At 43.6% G+C, this 16,968-nt stretch overlaps 1 protein-coding gene across 2 annotated transcripts in view; it reads left to right on the top strand.

Annotated features, from left to right (window-relative positions):
- Positions 1 to 16,968, top strand: part of G3BP2 (G3BP stress granule assembly factor 2) — a 99,337-nt gene that overhangs the window by 44,370 nt on the left and 37,999 nt on the right. The window contains exon 1 of one of the 2 annotated variants that reach the window (XM_006142941.3): positions 16,741 to 16,876. The exons of the other annotated variant lie outside the window; for it this stretch is intronic. The gene's annotated coding sequence lies outside the window, so the exon portion shown is untranslated. Of the gene's footprint in view, positions 1 to 16,740; positions 16,877 to 16,968 lie in introns of those variants that run through there. 2 annotated transcript variants of the gene reach the window in all.

Here is a 16,968-nt window from a genome sequence, read left to right as displayed (position 1 = left end):
AGAGAGAGAGAGAGAGAGAGAGAGAGAGAGAGAGAGAAAGTGAGAAAGGAAGCCACCAGGTCCGGGACTTGAACTGCTGCCGGCCATGTAGGAATCCAGTGCCTCTAACCATCACGCCACCTGGTGGCTTCAAGCTCTGATTTCTCTTAGTACAGCTTTTCTCCTTTCCCTCATAAGGAAATCTGGCTCAGGGACACTCTTTGATACTAACTGAATCCAGGAGAGACTGATTTAGGAATCACCAGAATTCCATTTCCCGAATGGGGATACACTTTCCTGATAAATGAAATATCTACTGACCAGACCCTCTCCTGTATCCTGTACTTGAGCATTAAATCAAAGAGGAGAGAATTCGATAACCTCGAGACATCTCATATCCGGACTGGAAGGCTTGAAGAAATAATCATACCCCGCAGCTCAGTAATGGCCAGAGTATTCCTGTGTGACAAATGCAGTCTACCCTGGACAGTGGGAGATAAACACTGGTGAAATATTTCCTCTTTTCAGAGTCATTTTCTAGAGCACAAACAAATCAGGTCACATGGCCCCTCGTTTGTTTGTTTGTTTGTTTGTTTGTTTGTTTTTAAGGTTTTTTGGCATAGAAGAGAGAGACACAGAGACATAGTAATAGACAAAGTGAGAAATCACCTCCCAAGGGGAGATTGCCACTGTGCAGTCCCTTCTCCTTTCTCCTCAGAATTTTGGGCAGGCATGTTTATGTGCCCAGCATGATTTTCAAGCCTTCAGGTCTGGGACTCTATCTGTAGTTGATCCTGTGTGAATCCAGCTCCTTAACTACCACGCCACTTGCTGGCCCCACATATACATTTTTTTTAAAGAATTACTTATTGGGGACGAGCAGGTAGCGTAATGGCTATGTCGCTGGACTCTCATGTAGTCGACCGCGGTTTGCATCCCGGACCTGGTGGCTTAAAACTCACGCCAGACACGTGTGCGTGCGTGCCCAAGATCCCGAGAGGAGAATGGAGGAGAAGGGATTGCGGCGTGGCCATCCCCCCTGGGGGGTGATTTCTCACTTTCTATCTCTCTGTCTCTCTCTGTCTGTCTGGCGAGCGCACGCGCCCTATAGCAAAAACCTCTCCCCCCCCCAAAAAAAAATGGAAAGAAATGTTGTTACCCTAAACGAAAAAGAATTACTTATTTAATTTTATTTATTGTTGTTTTTAAACATTTCACCAGGGAAAGTGAGAAAGCTCGTCTGGGACTGGAAGCACAGCCAGCCATGTGAGTGCAGCACCTTAACTACCACGCCATCTGCCGGCCCCTTTACATTCTGTTTTTACACTTCCCAGGATTACTGTGTCTTTTAGACCATCCAACCGTAGGTGATTGAGCTGTGATTATAGTTTCCTGAGCATTGGGTAGAATCCACTAGAATTTACAAATTCAGGGTGAGTTATATTTGCAATCCCATCATTGAATTCTTTGTTGATTTTTCATGAGATTGTGTCTTTAAATTCTTTTTGTTTTGTTTTGTTTTTGTTTTTGTTATAGGGTGCATGCACTCACCAGAAAGAGAGAGACAGAGAGACAGAAAGTGAGAAATCACCTCTTCCTCCAGAGATTTTAAATCACTATTTCTGGAAGTGGCTAATAGCAAACTAATGATTCTGAATGTAACACAAAAAACTAAAACAGTATGATCATGTGGAGTGAAGAGGTAGAAATTCAGAGAGAAACGCTCTTAGAAAAGTTTATCAATAATGCTAGGAAATTTGCTATGCTCTTCGAGCTGAAGGCTTTTGGGCTGACTTTACTGACCTATCATCTGGGTTAGCATTTTTTGAATCATGTTCAAACAACACTCTTCTTAAAACAAATGAATGCTACAGACAGTAAGGAGTCATTATTGATGGCCCTGGCGGCTGTAAAGTAATTTGTCATAATCTCTGGGGCAACTATGTGGTTGTAGGAAGTATCTTCACTAATGCAACATCAGACAGTCCTGTTATGAAGCAATGAAGTGGGAACTAGCAGTAAAGTCAATTTATTTGACTTTTTGTACTAATTGTATGTAACATTTGGGTTGATCTATAATCACCGTCAAAGATTTCCAGTTTTAAAAAAACTTAGGTATTTATTTCAACATTTACAAATATATAACACTGGCAAGAGATTTGAGATTTAAAATCATAAACATTCGTATTATCATCGAGTATATGTTGAGCACATCCACACTGTATAAAATGCAGTCATTAACCTGTAACCAGGGTATGAGCTCTTATTGTACTTGCTCCCCTATATTGGAAAAACCTGTTCTAATTCTTTTTCTCCAGAAATATTGGGTTGTGGGAAAAGTCATGATGCATTTTTTTTTGAGAGAGAATTTTGCTATAGGGCATATGTGCTCACCCAGAGGGACAGGGAGAGACAGAGAGACAGAATGCGATAAATCCCCCCCCCCCGAGGGAATGGCCACGCTGCAATCCCTTCTCCTCCATCCTCCTTTCAGGATCTTGGGCACACACGCACATGTGCCTGGTGTGAGTTTAAGTTGCTGGGTTCTGGACTCGAACTGTGATAAACTACGTGGGAGTCCAGCAATGTAACCATTACACTACCTGCTGGTCCTCTTTAAATTCTGAATAAACAACTCCTCAGAGTTTGTCATCTTTATTTTCTCATATAACCCAACCAGTAGATATTACTGTCCCCATTTTACAAATGAGAGACAGGGAGGTACAGAATAGTTAAGTATCCTGCTTAAGGGGTATCTAGTGAGTGATGAGATAACGTTGGGATTCAAATACAGGCAGATTCAGATCTACACTACTGTGGTATTATCACTTGTCTTAGTCTGATCAGACTGCTCTAACTAAATATTTTAGACTGGATCATTTATAAGTAACAGAAGTGTATTGCTTACTGTTACAGAGATTAGGAAGCCCAAGATCAAAATGCCAGCACATTTGTTGTTTGGTGAGGCCTTGCTTTGCATCAAAGAGGGCACCTTCTTGGTACAGTCTCACAGGGGAGAAGGGGCGAAAGTGCAAAAGGAAGTAACAGATGCCTTCAAGCCTTTTCATAAGGGCTTTAACACATTTGTGAGGGCTCTGCCCTCAAGACCTAATCACCTCCTACAGTTTCTACCTCTTTTTTTTTTTAAGAACTATTTTATTTATCTTTATCTATTTATTTATTTAAATTTATTTAAAGTGAGAGAGAGAGAGAGAAAGTGAGAAAGCAATTCACCAGGTCTGGGACTCAAACCGTAGTGGACCATGTGGGAATCCAGCACCCTTAACCACTATGCCACCTGACGGCCCCCAGATTCCATCTCTTAATGCTATTGCATTGGGTATTAAGTTTCAACATGAATTTCAGAAGAGCACAAACATTCAAACCATAGCACTATCCTTAACTGTATTAGTGGGGTCAAGAGATTGGTCATGTATGCCTTAAAGGGTTAAAATTGTGGGGTTAGCAGGTAGCATTGTGGTTAAGATGCTAGGCTTTCATTCGAGTCCCAGACCCAGTGGCTTGAAAATCACACGAGGGCAGTCACTTTTGGGGCCGGCAGGTAGTGTGGTGGTTAATGCGCTGGACTCCCACATGGCCAACCGTAGTTCGAGTCCTGGACCTGATGGCTTGCTTTCTCACTCCCCAACCCACTCTGTCCCTCTCTGGACAAATTAAAATAAATAAAGTTAAAGAAAATAATTCTTTAAAAAAAAAAAAGAAAAAGAAAATCACACCAGGTTTGTGTGTATGTGAGCCCAAAAACCCTGAAAGGAGAACGGAGGAGAAAGGATTGTGGCCTGGCCATCTCCCCTGGGGGTTGACTTTTCACTTTGCCTGTCTTTCCCAGGTGAGCACATATGCCCTATGGCAAAAACCTAAAAAAGAAAAAAAAAAAAAAGTCGAAATTGTATTGAGTAATGATACTTTTTTAGAAAAATGAGTGTCCTTTAAGAAGATAGATTTGGTTTCCTTCCAATATCTAGTCTTCATAAACTTTACTTAGTTGGCATGTGCGACCCCTAAACATGCATGTAGTCACCTCTTCACAGTCTACTTCAACATCGAAACGGAGGTAGTGGAGTTGGTTGAGCTTTAGGATTCACTAAAGTTGAAATGACCAAAAGAGGATGGAGGAAGAACCTTGCAAACTAAAGTGTCAGATAGTATTTTATGCTGAAATTTACGATAGAAATTAGGGATAAGACAATATAATTCTAGTAATTTAACTTTTAAAGATTCACCTGTTGGGGGGCCGGCAGGTGGCATGGTGGTGGCTAGACTCCCACATGACCGACCATTGTTTGAGTCCTGGACCTGGAGGTTTACTTTATCTCTTTCTCACTCTGTCCCTCTCTGGTCTAATTTAAATAAATAAATAAATAAATAAATAAAGTTAAATAAAATAATTCCTTTTTTTTTTTTTTTGGAGAGGTTTTTGCTATAGGGCGTGCGTGCTCACCAGAAAGACAGAGAGAGACAAAGATAAAAAGTAATAAATCACCCCCTGGGGGGATGGCCACGATGCAATCCCTTCTCCTCCATTCTCCTCTCAGGATCTTGGGCACGCACGCCCACACGCCTGGTGTGAGTTTAAACCACCGGGTCTGGGATGCGAACCGCTGTCAGCTACATGGGAGTTCATCGACATAGCCATTACGCTAACTGCTGGTCCCAAATAAAATAATTCTATCTTTCTGTCTCTGTCTTCCTGGCATGCACTTGTGCCCTATAGCAAAAACCTCTCTCCCCCCAAAAAAGAATTCGTTTTATTTAATTTTATTTGTTGTCATTATTTTGTTTTATTGAAGTTGACCAGAGAGAGACAGAGAGAGAGAGAGAAGGAAAGTGAGAAAGCAAGCTGCCAGCTCTGGGACTCAAACCACAGTCAGCCATGTGGGAGTCCATCCACCGTAACCACAACGCTACCTGCCAGCTCCCACTTATATGTTCTGATTTCTTGATTTGGTATGTGTAATTGAAATGCAGCAGGGTCCCTCCTCCTCCCCAAGAGGGATGGGTCCTCAGTTTCCCTTTTGTTGAAGAAAAAAATAAGAATTTCCCAAACTGAAAATTAGTAAGGGCTGAAATAAAAGTAAGATATCTTTTCTTAGAATGCAAGGGCTATTTACATTGTAATGGCCCAAAATAAGAGATAAGACTTCAGACTTTGGTTATGGTAATGAAGCAACATTGGCCATGAGAGAGGGGGGGGGTCTTAAGATTTTTATAACTCCCACTTAATGGAGAAGATAAGACTTTTTCGTTTATGTTTTTTGAGAGAGAGATTTTTTGCTATAGGGTGATGTGCTAGCCAGACTGACAGAAATCACTCCCCACCTTCCAGCAGGTAACCGTTCTCCTCCATTCTCCTCTCAGGATCCTGGGCACACAAGCACACACACCCAGTGTATTTCAAACCACCAGGTCAGACACTCAGACTGGGGTTAGCTATGTGAGAGTCCAGCACCTTAACTACCATACCACCTGCTGGTCCCACTGGGAGAGAAGGGTTTGACTTCAATACTTAAGACATTTAGAAGGAAGCTGGCAGATGTGGCGGTGGTTATGGCACTGGACTCCCACATGACCAACCGTGGTTCAAGTTCTGGACCTAGCAACTTGCTCTCTCACTTTTCCTTTCTCTCTCTTTGTCTTTCTCTGATCAAATTAAAAAATAAATGATAATAGGGGCCGGCGGGTGGTGTGGTGATTAAGGGCACTGGACTTCCACATGGCTGACCATGGTTCTAGTCCCGGACCTGGCGGCTTGCTTTCTCACTATCTCTCTTTCTCTCTATCCCTCTCTGCAAATGAAAACAAATGCAATAAATAAAATAAATGAAGTAAATAAAATGATTCTTTTAAAAATAATAACAAATAAAATTAAATAAATAATTATTTTAAAAGATGTTTTGTAGGATCGAAACTGATGGCCGAGAAAAATCCCAGGCTGAATGGCCCCGAGAACCTGAATAGAACTGTTATTCTCTAAGGCCTCGCCAGTCAAGAATGCCCACAAGATGATCATGCCCTTTTAAACTAGTCATTGAACTGATCATGTGGCTGGGACCCCTGCCCCTAATTTTGCCCTTAAAAAATGGATGCGGGATGGGGCCAGCAAGTGGCGTAGTGGGTTAAGATGCGGAACTCCCAGATGGCCAACTGTGGTCTAAGTCTCTGACTGGTGGAATGAAAATCATGCCTAATGGGGCCAGCAGGTGGCATGGTGGTTAAGGGCACCGGACTCCCACATGGCTGGCCGCAGTTTGAGTCCCAGACCTGGCGGCTTGCTCTCTCGCTCTCTCTCTCTGGTCAAATTAAAATAAATAAATAAGTAAAATGAAATAAAATAATTTTTAAACAAAGGAGAAAAAGAAAATCATGCCTGGCACTTGTACGTGCATGCCCAGAATCCCAGGAGGAGAATGGATTGCTGTGTAGCCATACCCCTGGGGAGTGGTTTGTGAATTTCCCTTTCTCTCTGTCTCTCTCTGGAGAGCCCATGGGTCTTTTCAGCACCAGCTGCCTGCTCTCCTTGGTTTGCACATTGGCACATTGCAGTAAAGCTATACCTTCCTTCATCACACCACGTGCCTATGGTTTGGTTAGCGCTGATTGAGTGAGCAAATCTGACATGAGTTTGGTGATATAGTCAGATGATATAAATGTTTATTTTATCTATTATGACAGAAACGAGAATAGAGAGAATCAGAAACGATGATCTTCTCTTCAGTCATTAAAAGGCAAAGGCTGGTTTTGTAAAATTTATTATTCAAGAGGCCAGCAGGTGGCGTGGTGGTTAAGGGTGCTGGACTCCCACATGGCTGACTGTGGTTCAAGTCCGGGACACGGACTTGCTTTCTCACTGTCTCTCTCTCTCTCTCCCCTTCTCTTTATCCCTCTCTGGTCAAATTAAAATAAATAAATAAATGAATAAATAAAATAATTAGTAAAAAAAAGTTATTATTCGAAAGTAACATACGACTGACAGTGGAAAAGTAGGAGAGACAGAAAAACTGTAAGCCAACGAAAAAGATGAAATATATCCAGTATCAAATACAGAATCCAGTAGCATAAGGTTGTATCATAGGGACCAGCAGATGGTGTGATGGTTACGGCACTGGACTCCCACGTAGTCGGGCACAGTTCAAGTCCCAGACCCAGTGGCTTAAACTCACTCTAGGCGTGTATGCATAAGTGCCCAAAGTTCCATGAAGAGCATGGAGGAGAGGGGATTGCAGCATGATCATCTCCTCTGGGGCGTCATTTCTGGCTTTCTAGCACTTTGTCTCTCTTTGTCTCTCTGGTGCCCTATAGCAAAAATCTCCCTCTCTAAAAAACAAAAAAGATTGTATCATAAATATGTTAAATTTAAAACTGAAACATAAATATGTAACATAAAAGTGTGTTCTTGGCCCAGACTGAAATAGTCAGTAGTGTACCCGGCTGCAGAGCTGGGAGCCACATTCTGACCACAGTTCAAGTCCCCGCCCAGTTAGCCTGATACACCATGGCTGTGTGTGTGTGTGTGTGCCCAGGATCCTGGTGAGCTGGAGAACTGGAGGAAGAGGATTACCATAGCCCAGGCCCCATGGAAGGTGCCCTTTCTCCTCCCCTCCCTCGGTGCCTCCCTGTGTCTTTCTCTTGTGCATGTGCATGCTCTCCGTCATCAGCAACAACAATGTATTCTTTTCAATTTTTTAAAATTTTAGGTATTTTGAGAGTTTTTTTGCTATGGAGTACATAAGCTCCCCAGAGGAGAGACAGACAGACAGACAAAAAGCAATAAATCACCTACTTGGGGATGGCCGTGCCGCGATCTTTCCTCCTCTTCGTGCAGGAACACGGGCACAAGGATGACCAGGCCCAGGCTCGCAGTGAGACACAGCTTCTTGTCCCACGCTCGGGAAGAAATAGAGATGCGGACACGAAGAGTAGGTATATAGGTATGGCAAAGTGTGGAGTTTATCGAAGGAGAGGGAAGAAAAAACAGAGTTCCCGAGGGGGTGGGTCTTAGAAAATGGGTTGCCCAGGAAGAACTGTGGCCAGGGGTTTTTATCTGGGTCTGAGGGGCCTTGTTCAGGCTTGTTCTGGGTGAGGCTGGCACATGCATTCCCCACATGCTGGGGAGGGGCACATGCTGGATGGGTCCAATTATTTCTCTAATTTTGGAGTGGGTACCAAGTCAGGAGATTGTCTGTCTAGAAGGCTGGGCTAGAAAAACCATTATCTTGGGGCCAGCAGATGGCATAATGGTTATATCACTGGACTCCCACGTAGTTGATCATAGTTTGAGTCCTGGACCTGGCAACCTAAAATTCATGCCGAGGGCATGTGCATGTGTGCCCGAGATCCTGAGAGGAGAATGGAAGAGAAGAGATTATAGCATGGCCATTCCCCCTGGGGGGGCGATTTCTTGCTATAAAAATCTCTCTCAAAAAATAAAAAATTATCCTTTCCCTGGAATGTAGTGGGGCTTGGAAAAGCCTTTGTTTTAGGTCTAGGTCATGTTGCCTAGGTCAGTCACTGAGCCACTGCTGCAAGAGGTCTCTCCTAAGTAGCCGAACTGCTTTGTCTCCATCTTAAAACTTAGCCATTTTGTGATTCCATTTTGGGCATACACGCTAAATATATTTTTAGAGTCCCTGTCTCCTACCTCACTTTCAGGATTTGGGGCATGCACTTACATGCACCTGGTGTGTTTCAAGCCACCAGGTCAGGGACTTGAACCACTGTAGGACATGTGAGAGTCTAGTGTCCTCACCACTACACCACCTGCTGGCCTCTGGCATGATTTTCTTTTTTATAAAACATATTTATTTATTTTAATTTATTATTATTATAACTATTTTTAATTTGACAAGAGAGGGACCAGCAGTTGGCTATGTTGCTGGACTCCCATGTAGCTGACCACAGTTCAAGTCCTGGACCTGGTGGCTTAAACTCACGCTGGGCATGTGAGCATGCGTGCCCAAGATCCCAAGAGGAGAATGAGAGAGAGGGGATTGTGGCGTGGCCATCCCCACTGGGTGGGGGGTGATTTCTCACTGTCTCTCTCTGTTTCTCCCCAGTGACTGCACATACCCTATGGCAGAAACCTTAACATTTTTTTTTTAAAGATTATCCAGTGTAGGGACCAGCAGGTGGCATGGTGGTTAAGGCACTGGACACTCCCACATGGCCGACCACGGTTCAAGTCCTGGACCTGGTGGCTTGTTTTTTCATTTTCCTCATTCTTTCTCTCTCTGTGTGTGTATGTCTCTCTCTCTGGTCAAATTAAAATGAATGAATAAATAAATAATTTTTTTAAAGAGATTATCCAGTGTAAAGGTACTATTTTCTCTTTGAAATTAGTAACTTGTATGGTGTCAGAAAATCATGTCTGGCATAATTTTCGAGTTGCTGGGTCTGGGACTCGAACATGGGAGTCTAATGCCATAACACTACACCACCTACTGGCCCCTATGCTGGAGAATCTTCTTAAAGAATGCATGAACCAAATGATGAAAGCTAACATCATCAGTTATGGGACAAATAGACATCCACGTGCCTCCTAATATGGTACACTGCGGATACAAGAGAACTCTGATATTTTTGTTAATCATACATAACCTAGATATAATTCAAAGGAAATATCAGAGCTTACTAAATTGAGGGGCATTCTTCAGAATGATTGTCCTGTACTTTTAAAAATTATTGAAGTAATGAAAGAAAATAACCGAGAAGCTACAAAATACCAAGGTAACATGCTAATTCAATGCAATTTGTAACCCTGAATTGTATCCTGGACCAGTCAGTCAGCAGGTGTATTTTTCACTTTTATTACAGAAGCTATTCGTTGGGCCAGCAGGCGATGCGGTGGTTAAAATGCTAGACTTACACATGGCTGACCGTCGTTTGAGTCCTGGACTGTGTGGCTTACTTTCTCACTTTCTCTCTCTGCCTCTACTTGGTGAGCATATGTGCTCACTAATAAATTTTAAAAGCAATAGTAATGATAAATAAAACTAAGTAAATCATTCTAAAGCCAAAACAAAGGCTATTAGTTGAACAACTGAATGTAGGGTAAATTGTAGTATATCGATGTTAATACCTGGTTTTGATAATTATATTATGGTTATATAAGAGACTGTTCTTGTCTTTTAGGAAATACACAGTGAAGTGTTTAAAGAATAAAGGGACAATGTCAGGATAAAACAATTTTTTTTTTCTTTTTCGTTTTTTACTACAAGGTGTGTTAGCTTGCTGGCAAGACAGAGACAGACAGAGGGAAAGTCAGAAATCATTCCCCAGTGGGGATGGCCATGCCAGAATCCCTTCTCCTCTATAGCTCCTCTTGGGATTTTGTGCATGCATGGACACATGCCAAGGTGTGGGCTTTCTTGTGTGTTTGTGCCAGAAGTTGCATGTGCTCACTGGAGAGGAAGAGAGACAGAGAGAGGGAAAGTGAGAAATCACCCTCTAGGGGTGATGACTACACAACAGTCCCTTCTCCATTCTCCTCTTGAGAGTTTGAGATGCAAGTGTATGCGCCTGGCATGATTTTCAAGTCACTGGCTCTGGGACTTGAATTGCGGTCACCTGTGTGGGAGTCCAGTGACTCAAACACCGGTCCACCTGCTTGTCCGCAGGTGTGTTTTTCAAGCCATCAGGTTCTAGATTTGATCCGCAGGCTCAACCATGTCGGATCCAGCCTCCTTAAATACCATGCCAACTGCTGGCCCATAAATAGAGTCTTTTGCTATAGGGCACGCATGCTCACCGGAGTGAGAGAGAAAGCAGAGAGAGAAAGCAAGCAAGAAATCACCCCCCACAGGGTTGGTCACGCCACAATTCCTTCTCCTCTTGAGATTTTGGGCACACACACACACACACACACACACATGCACGCGCACACGCACGCCTTGCATGAGTTTCGAGCCTCTGCGTCTAGGACTTGAACCAAGGTCGACTGTGTGGGAGTCCAACAACAAAACCATTATACCATCTGCTGGTTCCTTAAATGCCTTTTTTATGGATAGAATTCACTTGGCAATCTCCAAGTTGTCTGGTAGAGTGCCCATCATAACCACTTTTGGGTTTCTTTGAAACTGTTGGATTCGGTCATTCCTTAATCACCAGCTGCTGCTAATGGCAAGCACTGTCCTAGGCACAGGATGGAGTCCAGACAGTTGACATGTGCCACCCCCAGAGACTTAGCAGTGCCCTGGGAGAGGAGAGAGAAAATGAAGGAGCATTTCATTCATGTAGAAAACATGAATATTTGAAGGATGTAGGTGAAGGGCACATGGGAATTTTAAAAACACTCTTATTAGGAACCAGCAGTTGGCATAATGGTTACATCACTAGACTCCCATGTAGTCAACTGCAGATCAAGTCCTGGACCCAGTGGCTTAAAGCTCATGCTGGTCATGTGTGCATGTCTGTGCAAAACCTGTGGTATGATATCTAAATTATTTGGAAGGAGAAAATCCATAGTTTGAAAAGCTATTATTAGGGACAGCAGGTAGTGTAAGCAGTTACGTTGCTGACTCCCACAGGGCCGACCGTGGTTCAAGTCCTGGACCTGGTGGCTTGAAACTCACACTGGGTGTGTGTGTATGTGTGCCCAAGATCCCAGGAGGAGAATGTTGGAGAAGGAACTGCGGTATAGCCATCCCCCATGGGGCGTGATTTCTCACTTTCTGTCTCACTGTCTCTGTGTCTCTCCAGAGAGTGCACATACCCTTAGGCAAAAACCTCTACAAAAAGAAGAAAACTATTATTATTAATCAGTAATGAATAACAATTTACAAATTATATACTGTTCTAGAAGTTAGGACAAAACAAAAATAATAGCAGCCAGAGCCAACAGGTAGCATAGTGATTAGGGCATGGAACTCCCATATAGCCGACCACAGTTTGAGTCCTAGACCTGGCAGCTTGCTTTCTCACTTTCCCTGTCTCTCTCCAGTGAACGCATGTACCCTATGGCAAATTTAAAAAATGATGATAATAATAAATTAAATTGAATAATTCTTTTACCAAAATAATAGCAGCCAAGGAGCAAGACTATGTGCTTTTCCTCTAATGTGCCCACAATGGTCAGCCAACACATGCTCACAGAGCAATTTCCTTGTGCCAGCACTGGGTGCCTGATTCAAATGGTGAACAAGAGTTCTTTCCACGTGGAATTTACAGGTGCCTGTGTAAGTATACATGTATGGAATGTGGGAAGGGTATCAGATATTAAATTAAAATTCAGAATTCAGTGTTAGGAAGAAGAATAAAATGCTATTCGGCATCTGTATTGTCGTATCACTTAATAGGGCCCTCTATTCTAGTTGTTTCCTTACTTTTTCTGACTTTCCCTCTTTTTCCTTTCTCTCCTCCTTCTTCCTCCTTCTCTCTCTTTCCCATTTTCCTGAAAATAGGATTCGTAGTTTGAATAGTTCTGCATCATCTTGAGCCTAATACTATCTTTGTTTCATTGGTACTCAGTGGTGGCTCCTGAATGAATGAAACTAGTTGGAAAGAATCCTGTAAGCTGTTCTGAAGCAGATACTCTACTAGATGACCTGTCTGGGGGACCAGCAGTTAGTGTAATGGCTATGTCGCTGGACTCCCACGTAGTCGACCGCGGTTCGCATCCCGGACCCGGTGGCTTAAACTCACGCTGGGTGCGTGTGCATGCATGCCCAAGATCCCGAGAGGAGAATGGAGGAGAAGGGATTGCGGCGTGGCCATCCCCCCTGGGGGGTGATTTCTCGCTTTCTGTCTGTCTGTCTCTGTCTGTCTGGCGAGCGTACGTGCCCTATAGCAAAAACCTCTCCAAAAAAAAAACAAAAAAAAAAGAAAAAACAAACATAAAAAAGATGACCTGTCTGTTTGAGTCTACTTATAAAACACTAGAAAACAACCTAAGAACTATATAATATAGAGAGAATACAAAATAACCACTAAAGACAGCTTAGACGAGCTAGTGGACAATTGTTTTTTTTTTTTAATAATTAATTCATTTAATTCCATTTGTTATTATTTTGTAAATATTTTATTTCACTTATTTCTTTATTTTAATTTGACCAGAGAGAGAGAAAGGGCAAGGGAGAAAGCAAGCTACCAGGTCCAGGACTCAAAATGTGGTTGGCCATGTGGGAGTCCAGCACCCTTAACCACCACCCTGCCACCTGCTGGCCCCTTTGTTATTTTTTAATTTGACCAGAGAGAGAGAAAGGGCAAGGGAGAAAGCAAGCTACCAGGTCCAGGACTCGATCCATGGTCGCCCATGTGGGAATCCAGCGCCCTTAACCACCACACCACCTGCTGACCCCTGCCAAATTAGTGGACAATTAAAAGCAGTAATGGATTACTTGAAAACAAGTTTTATAAAACTTTTTATTGTAGGGCACATGCCTGCCAGAGAAACAGAGAGAAGGAAACTTAGAAATCGCACTCCCCACCCCACCTCTACCCGACCCCATCCCTGCCAGGGGGAATGGCCATGCCACAATCCCCTCTCCTCCATTCTCTTCTCTGGATTTTGGGCATGCACACACACCTGGCATGTTTTTCAGGCTACTGGGTCCGGGACTCAAACTGGTCCGCCATGTGGGAATCCAGCACCATGGCATCTGCTGGCCGCAGGGTTCATTGAAATTTTTAGAAGGATATTTTCTGATAAAACCATATCTGATTCACCTTTACTTGAGAGAGACCTTTCATTATGGGGGTACTAGAGGAATCAATGGATGCAGTTTACTTTGAATTTTCAGTCTTTTGATGAAGGTTCATGTCCAAGGCCTTGGAGTGGCCCTGTAATTAGAATGTCAAAGGAAGAGCTGGGGTGGTGTGAGAGGAAAGAGTAGTAAGGAAAGCAGCCTGCAGGTGGTGTACGGGTTGCGGCATTGGACTCCCACATGGCCAACTGAGGTTTGAGTCCCAGACCTGGCCACTTGCTTTCTCATTTTCATTCTCTCTCAGTCTCTCTCTGGTGAATTAAATAAAATGAAATAAGTAAAGCTTATATGCAAGGTGTTTATGAGGTAGAAACTTCCAGTTAAGTGAATATTGGTTAGGGTTATTTACTGAAGTTGAAGATAACAAAATCTTTTTTTCTCACTAACCCTGTTTTCTTTGAGAGATTTTTGCTATAGGGTGCATGAGCTCACCAGAGAGGCAGAGAGGAGAAATCACCCCTCCCTCCCCCAGGGAGGCAGCCACTCTACAATCCCTTCTCCTTCACTCTCCTCTCAGGATTTTGGGCATGCATGGACACATACAGCCCCGGCATGACTTTCAAGCTGCTGGGTGTGGAACTTGAACTGTGGTCAATCACGTGGGAGCCCCGCACCTTAACCACTACACCACCTGCTGACCCCTCTCACTAACTTTTTTTGTTTGTTGTTTTTTATTTTGCTTTCTATATTTTTTTTATTAATTTAGAAATTATTCATACATTAAATCGCTATACATCATTTAATGGTATATACCATAGAGCAGGGGTTGCCTGAGGCCTGTTTTTGCATAGTCTTACAGCTAACCAAAGAATGGTTCTTATGTTTTCAAAGGATCTTAAAAGCAAAAGGAGGAGAGAAATGTGCAAGAGACCATATGTGGCCCTCAAAGCCTAAAAGATTTACTATCTGGTCCTTTATGACAAAAAGTTTACTTACCTCTCCACTAACCACTCTGGTTCTTAAAGTGTGGTTCCTAGAACAGCAGGAGCACCATAGCTTAGGAACCTGTCAGTAGTGCAAATTCTCAGGCTTAAACAGTGATCTGCTGAATCAGAGGCTCTTGGAGTGGAGCCCAGCAATCTGTTTTGTTATTGTTCGTTAATTTCGTATATGGCCTGTGCACTCACCAGAAAGAGAAAGTGAGAAAAGCATTCCCCAGGGGGGGTTGGCCACAATGCAATCCCTTCTCCATTCTCCTCTTTGGATTTTGGGCATGAACACACATGTGCCTGGCATGTTTTTTTTTTTTTTTTTGAGAGAGATTTTTGCTATAGGGTGCGTGCACTCGCCAGAAAGACAGACACAGAGATAGAAAGTGAGAAATCACCCCCAAGGGGGGATGGCCGCGCCACAATTCCTTCTCCTCCATTCTCTCAGGATCTTGGGCACGCATGCACACACGCCTGGCATGAGTTTAAGCCACCGCGTCCGGGACGCAAACTGTGATCGACTACATGGGAGTCCAGTGACATAGCCATTACGCTAACTGCTGGTCCCCCTATTTTTTTTCCTGGCATTTTTTTTAAGCCTCTGGGTCCGGTACTCAAACCATACAGTCAGCTATTTGTGGAATCCAGGCACCTTAATCCCTACCACACCTGGCTGGGACCCCCAGCAGTCTGTTTTAATAAGCTCTCCAGGTGATTCTGCTGCACCCTTAAATCTGAGAACCAATGCTTTGGAGACACTTTTACACCCATGCACCAAGATACATGGTGAAGACTAGTCTTAGGAATATTATTACAGCTATTATAACAACAACATTGCACATAAAAACCTCAAACTGGGTACTATTGAAATGTTAGTCAACAGTAGAGATGTAAATTATGACAGTTAATACAATAGAAGTATGTTGTAGCTTGTGGTCAAGAGCATGGATTTTTTGGGGGGAGACTGTTTTTGCGTCCCAGTTTAGTAATAGTTGTGTGTCACTAGGTAAATTACTTGACCTCTCTAAGCCTTAGATTCGGCATCTGTAAAATGGGCTAAAAATAGTAACTACTTCACAGGGTTTTTGCCAGGATTTTAAATGATGCACTATAGTGCTTTAAAACAAAAACATTTCATAAACTGAATCTGCCTATATATTTTGCATAAGTAATTAAGGTAAAGGTGATGGATTTTGGAGACTCAAAGGTCAGTACTCTGTGAACCTGTTTTCACATGTATAACTTAACCTTAAAATTGCCCCCTAGGATCATAAGGAAAACTTATGTAATACATAGGCAGCATCATATTTGGTATGGGCGGTATTGTCTTTTTTCCTAAATGCCCTTTCATTTATTTCACAACTTCCTCAGTTCTCCTTTCTGGAATTCCTGTTTGCTTGGTATCCTCAGAAAACACTGCCAGATCTAAAGTGCAAAGTGGCTTTCTTGACTGCACAACTTAATAGTTTTTCCCCATGAATCAAGGTCGTGTATCAGTGTCTTCGAAGGCTATAGGCTATGCCCCGGCGATAAGTGTGGGCCTGAACCTAGGACAACTCTGGTGTTTCTTTGATTTCAAGCCCTTTAGCTTTAGTAGGTAAAATGCTTAGTACATAATTAGCAATGTTTAAATCCGTAACAGGCACACGAAGGTTCCCCACCCCCCCACCCCCCCACCCTGGAGCCCATGACATATTTTTCCTGTATCCTACAGCCTAGCACCTAGTAGGTCCATAATGTATTCTACTTTTAATTGCAGGAATGAATGACCTTCTCGGTGGCACTTAAAAATCACCATTTTCTAGGATGGGTTGAACAACATGGGTGAGCTTAGCGTGCCAACAGCGGAACCCATTGTGCATTTTTAGTCTAGAGCAGCAATCTGCAGAAGACACCTGGTTCAGAAAGGTTTGCTCAATTTCCTCCCTGTTAACATGCATCATCGAAGGGGGCCAGGAATATCAGTCTGCACTGAACCAGCTCTTGCTCGCACGATCTGAAAGAAGGGCGTCGGGACAGGAGCCTCTGGGCAAGAGAAAAGCAGCCTCCTTGTGACGTCAAATCAGCGGACTCTCGCCCCGGCTTTCGGCCGGTTCCGGTTCCCGGCTTTCCGGGCGCGAGCGTACGCGAGCGCGGCGGCGTACTGCGCGTGCTCCGCAGAGGGACGCGAGAAGGTTGGGTCCGGCCCGCGAAGGAGATGCGGGATTGGCTGACGCTGCGCTGGGGGGTTCCCTGGCCCTTTCGGCAGGGGTAAAACAATAAGAGGGGGCGGCGGCAAAGGGGGCGGGACGTCCGTGTTCCTTGTTGCTCGCCGCAGAGCCTGGCGCCCGGGCAGAGGGCGT

The sequence above is a fragment of the Tupaia chinensis genome, unplaced genomic scaffold, assembly GCF_000334495.1.
Source record: "Tupaia chinensis unplaced genomic scaffold, TupChi_1.0 Scaffold000086_1, whole genome shotgun sequence".
Lineage (NCBI taxonomy): Eukaryota > Metazoa > Chordata > Mammalia > Scandentia > Tupaiidae > Tupaia > Tupaia belangeri.
Note: the sequence above shows the minus strand (reverse complement) of the source record. Positions and strands in the feature narration are given on the sequence as shown.